The 8,446-nt window shown below is 46.2% G+C and overlaps 1 protein-coding gene across 2 annotated transcripts in view; it reads left to right on the forward strand.

Moving 5' to 3' along the window:
* Positions 1-683: 683 nt before the first annotated feature.
* The window catches only part of Cdc42se2 (CDC42 small effector 2), a 72,223-nt gene continuing 64,460 nt past the window's right edge, over positions 684-8,446 (forward strand). The window contains exon 1 of one of the 2 annotated variants that reach the window (XM_026780523.1): positions 684-812. The gene's annotated coding sequence lies outside the window, so the exon portion shown is untranslated. The remainder of the gene's footprint in view (positions 813-8,446) is intronic. The other variant, XM_005350059.3, reaches the window with a different exon arrangement.

Here is an 8,446-nt window from a genome sequence, read left to right on the forward strand (position 1 = left end):
GCAGGAGGACTCCTGTGAATTCCAGTCAGCCAGGATTCTACCCTCAAAGACCTTAGGCATGTGTGACACACACTTGTAATCTCAGCATTTGGGAGGAGGCTGCAGGAGGATCACGAGATCCAGGCCAGTCTTAACTACATAGAGAGTCTGACGCCATTCGGGGCCACAAAGAGACCCTGTCTCAAACAACAAAACCAAACCAAAAATGATTCCACAAGAAGTCACTGGACACTTTTCACATATTTCAAATGACAGGTACATAGATGTTCTTGTCTCTATGCCCGCCAGTGAATCAGTGATTCTGATTCCTTAAAAGTAACGTGACCGAGGGTTTGAGGCAAAGAATTCTCAACTGCTACCAGCTGAGAGACACCTGGTGCTGGCCAGCTCTGCCCCGCAGGGCCCCTGCTTGCCCGGCAGCGCCCCCGCTTGCCAGGCGCGTCCATTTGCCGCATCTAGATGGGAATGGGCTGTGGCCCGCGGCCGGGTTCTCCATCTTCCCCACCGCCCACCCAGCGGGTCACTCTGTGCGCTCGCCTGGCATCCCCTGGGGGCTCACCGCCCCCTCACTGGGCGGGGCCTCGCAGCATCCAGCCCGCCTACTGGGGGGTCAGGGCGGGTCCTTGCGGTGGGGGCGTGGCCGCGCAGCCGTACACACCGTCTGTGGCCCCGCCTCTGCGCGCGCGAGCCTGGGCGGGAGGGCGGAGCCCGAAGCGGGGAGCGCAGCTGCGGGTGTGTGGAGACCCTAGGAGCGGCGGAGCCGGGCGCTCGGAGCCGCGCGGCCGGAGCTGGCGACCGAGACAAAGGCGACGGTGAGTGTGGAGAGGGCCCCGCGGTGGCCCCGCGGCCAGAGGCGCCAAGTACAGAGCCGCAGTCCGGAAGGCTGAGAGCGAGGGCTGCCCGGGCCTCCCCGCGCTGCGGATAGGGGCTGCGGGTTGGGGCTGCGGCTGCGGCTGCGGCGGCTCCATTTTCCAGGTCTGGGTGAGGTCCTCACGCGAGGACCGGCGTGTGGTGCTCTTCATTCTCTGGGAGGCTGGCTTCCACCGTAGCCTGTACCCTTCCGACGGGGGAGGCTCTGCGAACGGACCCCTCCCCCAGCCCGCTGCCCCGCCAGTCTAGACCGGCTCGGAGCGGCCGGGCTCCCGGACCCCGACTCCCGCCCGGCCTGCCGGGAACCCCGGGAGAGGAAGCCGGGCCGCCGCGACTCTTACAGGTTGTTGCACCGGGAGCTCTCAGCCGTAGTGGTGGTGGTGAGCACTCTAACGGGTGTGGTAGGTAGCGGCTAGCTGACGTCGCGTTCCTAGCTGAGAAGCAGCCCCTGGCCGACTGATTTCGCGTAACCCCGGGAATTCCTCTTGAGCAGCAGTGATTGCTGCTGATAACCTTTCGCGGAGGAGTTTGGTGGTGATGCGCGGAGCTCAGAATTGAAACGTTCTGGCTCTGGGAGTGAGGCTCAGTGGCAGAGAACTTGCCTCGCACGCCGGAGGCCCCCAGTGGTTCAATGCTCGGTACCCCCGCCCTCCACAAAGAAAAAAGAAAAATGTAAATGCTTTATTAAAGGACCTAGCGTATAATACGTGCTCAATAAAATACTGGTGCAATGAATGAATCTCAAGTCACCAGGCAGAGCAGCTGATCCTACTGGTAAGATTAGGCACACAATCTTGACTCAGGTGAAAGACGTTGGTGGCTGTCGCTCCACGGACACTATTGGTAACTTTTTCAATCATTATCACCAGGTTTGTAGACAGTGCGCTTGAGATGTGGGGTTTTGAGAGAAGTTGGTTTACAGTTTTCTGTTGCTTGACAGGCCCTATTTCTCATCTTCTTTGAAAGTGAGAAACACCTTCTGTAAAGGTGTTGGGGTGTGTTTTGAGGCCTAGCTTTCTATTTCGTAGAAGTAAAAAGAAGCGTGTGTGCTTTTGAGGGTCTTGAGAATCTGTACGAGCCAGAGAGAGCTCTGACCTTTAGGGGAGGGACCTAATGTCTTCCTGGTGGGTAAACATCGCCGAACACATATGAAGCGCAGAGACTGCTGTTGGATGCTCTTTGTGGAAGGGACAGAACCCAAAGCCATTTCTCTCTTAAGTTTGAGCATGGAGTTCATTCTGTGGTGTCCATGTAGCAAACGAGGACTGCCTCAAACCTCGGCCCCACTTCATTTAGTAAAGATGGCTGGTGAACTTCAGGAAGTGTTAGTTCACAGCAGTCTACTTGAAAGTTAATAAGTAACTCTTTAAGGCTAAGATTATTGGGTTATAGTTTCATTTGTCCGCTTAATAAAAATCCGTGTAGATTTTAAAGTGACAGGAAGAGTGGTTTCAACAAGATGGTGTTTTTTTTTTCTCCTCTGAACTAGATTTGGATGCAGTGTTTTTATTAATAGTGTGATTTCAGATATGTTTCAGTAAGAATCTTTGTCATAACATTTTCTTTAATTAAAAAGAAAAAACAAAACAAAACAACCCTGGGTGATGGTGGTGTCACATGCCCAGCACTCAGGAGGCAAAGTGGGTCTGTGTGATTTCCAGGCCAGCCTGAGATACAAAAGGAAAAAAAAAAATCCCCATCCAGTGGTTAAACAAGCACTTACTGATCTCCTAGAGAACTGGAATTAAGTTCCCAACACCCACACCGGATGGCTCACAACTGTCTGGAACGTCATCTCCAGGGAATATGACGCCCTCTTCTGCTCTGTATGGAGCACTTGAACATAGGTGACATATAGACACAATTCCAAAACAGTAATTAAAAAAAAATCTTCAAAGATGGGCAGGGAATGTGGGTTAGTTGATATGAAACCTCATTCAGTCACCAGCACTGCAAACTGGTGTGATAGTTTGAGCCTTAATGCCAGCACCTGTGAGGCTGGACGAAGGATCATGAGTTCAAGGCCCTCTTTGGCCTGTTTGGCAAACTTGAGGCCAGCTTGAGGTATAATCGACTAAAACAAACAAAAGCAAAAAAACCCCAAGTGCTTGAAGATACATTGGTAGCTTTATTTTCTTTTGGATATTTTAGTCACCTTATTTTAGTTCGTTTCTTTTCAACAGCACTGGTGTCGTGGCTTACACTTGCCTAGCATGCATGTACTACGCTCTGGGTTCTATCTTCAGTACCACAAAAGAAGGGGTTTGGCTCCTTGTTAGCCAGTTAAAAAGACTATACTATTGAGCAGGTAGTGTTGACAGGAGAAGGATTCTTAGTAATACTATGTCGTGCTGTTTGGACTTCCCTGCCAGTATGACAGCTCGGAATGATAAAACTGCTTTTTAAAATGAAGGTGTGGGCTCGGCATCGCGGTGTGCACCTTTAATCGTAGCATTTGGGAGGTAAGAGGTAGGTGGATCTCTGGAAGTTTAAGGCCGGCCTGGTTTATATAGCCAGTTCCTGGCCAGACAGAGCCAGAGAACAGAGCCTGGGGACAACAACAGAGGATGTGGGCTGAGGATATGACTTAGTTGCCAGTGTGTTTAACATGCATGAGGCCTTGAGCCCCAGCACTGCGTAAATTGGGGCGCATTCCTGCAGTCCTAGAACTGAGGAGGCGGAGGTAGAGGCGGGAGGATCAGAAGTTGTTAAAAGTTGTCCTTGGCTGCGTATCAAGTTCCAGACCAGCCTAAGCTACATGAGACCCTATTTCGAAATAAAACCTACCAACAAAATAGCCCCCTCAAAAAAAAACAAAACAAACAAACAAAAACCAACCAACCCCCTCCGAAAACCAACCCAAATGGTGAAGACTATGCAGCCCAGTTGGTGGAGTTTTCCTAGCACACATGAAGCCCTGGCTTGGATCCCTCAGTGTTGTGTAAAAGAAGGGACAGTGGTGCATGGTGCACTGCTGCATCGCCATGAAGAAAGAGGTAGAGAGTAGTGTTGCCTTCCTTATGAACGAAGTTTCTGTTGTCTGTTGTTGTTTTTGGGTGAGATTGAACCAAAGCCTCATGTGTTCCACCTCAGTTGCAGCCCTAACTCGTTTTCATTTTGTTTTTATATTTTCATGTAGAATTTAAAAGCAGTGAAAGTATGTGCCACATTATGACTGGTAAAAAGATTTGAATTTTTATGGCTGTTCCTAGTAACAATAAGTGAATATGCATTTGATTAGAACGTTCCAATTTTAGGTATGTAGTGATTCAGTTTCCAGTGGGGGCTTTTTTTTTGTAGCAATAATACAAGTAGCCCCACATATTATTGGTAGAATCATGATAGTTTTTTTTCTCTCTCTCTTTAAAGATTTAAACAACTTTATTCATGTATTTTGTGTATATGAGTGTTGTATTTGTATATACCCCTGCATGCCAGAGGCATCGGATCCATTATAGATATTTGTGAGCCACCATGTGGTTGCTGGGAATTGGACTCAGGTCCCCTGGTAGAGCAGCTGATGCTCTTAGATGCTGAGCCATCTCTCCAGCACCTTTCTTTCTCTTTTAAAAATTCTTTTTAGATTTTATTTTAGGTATAAGAATGCTTTGCCTGCATGTATGTATATATACTATACTTGTGCCTGGTGCCCATGAAGGTCAGAGGGGGTGTCGTTCCCTGGAAGTGGAGTTTTGGATGGTTGTAAGCCAAGCCATCAAATAAGTGCTGGGAATTAAACTAGAGTCTCTGCAAGAGCAACCTGGTGTTCTAAACAGCCGAGCCATCTCCCCAGGCCTTAGTTTCTCTTTTAAAAACAAACAGTAAAGTAATAAAAATTAAGATTTCTGTTTTTATTTATTTTTAATTTTTTTTAAATTTTATTTTTTGAGACAGGGTTGTCTGTGTAGCCCCAGCTGTTATGAGAACTTGTTCTGTAGACCAGGTTGACTTCAAACTCAGAGATCCCCCTGCCTCTGCCTCCTGAGTGCTGGGGCTACAGAGGGGTGCGCCACCACTGCCCGGTCTCTGTTTTTATTTTTAATTATGTGTATTTATGTGTCTGGGTGTGAGTATGTGCACATCAGTGAAAGTAAGTGCTGGCAGAGGCCAGGGGAGGGGATGGAATCCCCAGGTAGTTGTGAGTCACCAGATGTGGGTACTAGGGATCAAACTTGGTTCCTCTGCAAAAGCAATATGTGTTCTTAACTGCTGAGCCATCTCTCCAGCCCTGTCAGTTCTTTGTTATAGTTCTTGTAGGAAGAGTTATATGGGGGTATACACTATATAGTTTCAGTCTGCAGAATGCTGTAGTGTCTGGGCTTTCATAAAGTATACTCTATCATAGTCATATGGTGAGGGAATCACCTAATGATACATTTTGCGGAATGTCTCCATCATTGAATGATGTTTGACTCCGTCAGAAGTTCAAATTAATGTTCTGTAAAGTCTCTCTCCCTCATTACAAGGTAATGAAGATTTAATACGGCTTTTACAGTTAGCTTTTGAAGTTAGTCAGCCCTTGTGACTTACCAGTGCCTGAAATATTTTATCATTGTGTAGACTGTGCAAACATTCAAATAGGACTTTCCAAGTTTAGACATTGGCTGTTAGCTTTTTATGGCTATTCTTAGGAGTAACAAAGGAAGTTGTGAGTACCTGAAAACAGAACTTTCTGACTTTTGACTTACTGGCTGTTCACTCTTTCATTGTGGTTGTTCTTAGGACCAATAGAATAAGTATAAGTAACCCCTCAAGTTTTAGTGCTAGAGAGTTGTAATAGTTTTAGAAGCGTTATTTCTTGTAGGAAGTTATTAGATAACATACCATGACTACCCTGTATTGTAAGAAACATTAAGGTAAGTGATTACTGAGCCAGTAAAGAGCATTGAACAGACTGTGGTGATGTCTGATATAAAATGCTTCTTGCTCAGGATGGGCGGTGGTGGCACATGCCTTTAATCCCCGTGCTTGGTAGGCAGAGGCAGGCAGATCTCTGAGTTCAAGGCCAGCTTGGTCTACTACAAGAGCTAGTTCAGGACAGGCTCCAAAGCTACAGCAAAACCCTGTCTCAAAAAAAAAAATGCTTCTTGCTCAAGGGTTGATCCACAAGAGTGTGGTCTACGTTAGTTCCCCATGGCCGATGGAAGGAGGACTCTTATTTGGTTATTTAATAATCCCACAGAGATCTGAAACCAGTGATTGTTACTCAAGAGATTTCTTCTAGATGCTTTTGAGCCTAAGGCTCCTTCCTGTCTGAGAGTTCCAGATGGACAGTCACCTGGGCTGGTGGATCACTGTGGCTTGAACAGCAGCTTGTATGTGTGCGTGTGTGGGTTGTCTTTGTGACTTACGCTATTTGCATTTCTTCTGTAAATGTGAACAGTGTTCAGAAAGAGAAGGTGAGGGTCATGAGGTCAGAGGATGAACTGTTCTTTCTGAACGTGTCTGTGTACTTGTATGCGTGTGTGTGCATGCGTGCTAACAGAGGGAAGAGAGAGGAAAGGGTGGAGGTGGAAAAGGTAGAATAAATAGGAGGTAGAATTCCTTGGCAGAAAGTACTTATTAAATATAGATGTGTCTGGTTCTAGGGAGATAGTTCAGCAGCACTGACTGCTCTTCCAGAGGACTCTAGTTTGATTCCCAGCACCCACACAGCAGGTACCAACTGTCTGTAGCTCCAGTTCCAGAGGATCAGATGCCCCTCTCTCTTCTGGTCTCTGAAGGCAGTGCACACACATGGCACACAAACATACATGAAGGCAAAATGCTCATACATGTAAAAATAATAACAAGTAACTTTGAAACAATTAATAAATAAAAATAAAGTAATTAAATATAGATGCGACTGATGAAGAGTAACTTGATGGGTAGGGAATTTCTGTTTTTCAGATGAAAAGTTCACAGCGCGATTGCTGGACATAGCTCCCAGTGCACTGAAAACGGCTAAGATGCTGAATAAAAATTAAATTGTTAGAAATGTTTGTATATACACATTTTTTAAAAAAAAATAAGTGCTTCAGATTTATTGACACAGTATTGAAACATGGTAAACAACTTTGCTAAGAATATAAGGATTCATAATTTTTGGTATATTAAAAAATACTGTTTTCAAAGTACTACCCTATCTTTGAGTTTTTCTTTGGATCTCAGGATGATCTTATTTGTAACTGTTAGAATATTTGAAATGTTGAAATGTTAGTGGAGAGTTTTTCCCTTTTTTCTTTTCCCCCTCTCCCTCCCTCCTTCCCTGCCTTAATTGGTTCTTTGAGAATTCTGCACGATTGAGTTTTGACATATTCACTCCTTTCCTCCCCTCCCATGCCCACTCCCCTTCCCAACCAACCCAACTTTTTTTCCCTCCCCACCAAGTCTAATTTGGTTTGCCTCTATAGTCATGGGTGTATGACCTGTTGGATTGGTGACTAGTGACAACACTTAGGGGAAACTGATTCCCCTCTCTTAGAAGCTGCTAGGAGTGGGACTTCACGTTCACCTCCCCTCCCCATGCTGGGATTTTGTGCTAGCTTGAGCTTGCACTGGGCTTAATGAGTGCCGTGACAGCTACTGTGAGTTCCTGTGTGGAGCTGCTTGCCTGTGTCTGACGACACTGTTTCCTTGTGCTCACTTACCACCTCAGGCTCTTAGTCTTTCTGCTCGTTCCTCTGAAATGATCCCTGAGCCTTGGGAGCAGATGTGTCTTTTAGGGCTGAACATTCTGTAGTCTCTTATTCTCTGCACCTGGGTCACTTGTGAGTCTCTGTGTTAATCACCATCTACTGCAGATAGAAGCTTCTCTGATGAGGGATGAGAGATGCATTAATGTATAGGCATAACAATATGTTATTAGGAGTTCGTTTAATACTTTGTCCATTTAGCAGAATAATAGTGGTGGGTTCTCCCCCAGTGCCTGTGAGCAGCCACAGTTTCTTAACCCAACAGTAGTGGTACCAGGGTACCAGGTATGGGTTTCATCTTATGAAGCAGGACTTAAATCCAGTTAGAAAGTGGTTTGTTACTCCTATAATGCCCTTGCCAGACTTGTTATTGTTGTTTGAAAGGCTCACAGCTGGTAAGATTGATGACTACTTTTCTGTTCCAGTAGCATTCATAGTACCTTCTGGAATTATGAAAGCTAACTAGTAGTGATGAAATGTCCAGATTAATACCAACTTAATATCTCCATGTTCTGTAGCTCATCAGCAATAGAGTCTTAGCATCAAGTTCTGGAGGGTAGCCAATAGCATTGGCAATGGTGTTACTTATTTTCATGTCTCATAGTTCAACGTGGATCTTTTTTTATAACATTTATTTATTATTTTTTGCATGCCAATCCCAGTTCTCCTTTCCTTTCTCCTCCCACTCTCCTCTTCCTCCACCCCACCCCACATCTACTCCCCAGAGAGGGTAAAGCCTCCCCTGGGAAGGCAGCTAAGTCTGTCCCATCATCTCCTTGTGGCAGGACCAAGCCCCCTCCCCTCCCCCCTGCACTGGGTTCTTTATTTGTTAGCTTGAAGTGTCCAGTAGGGGCATTGTTGTCCTGTTATAGGGACATTCTCATTCTCTGCACACCCCCCCC

Source organism: Microtus ochrogaster, chromosome 7 (assembly GCF_000317375.1).
Source record: "Microtus ochrogaster isolate Prairie Vole_2 chromosome 7, MicOch1.0, whole genome shotgun sequence".
NCBI classification, from domain to species: domain Eukaryota; kingdom Metazoa; phylum Chordata; class Mammalia; order Rodentia; family Cricetidae; genus Microtus; species Microtus ochrogaster.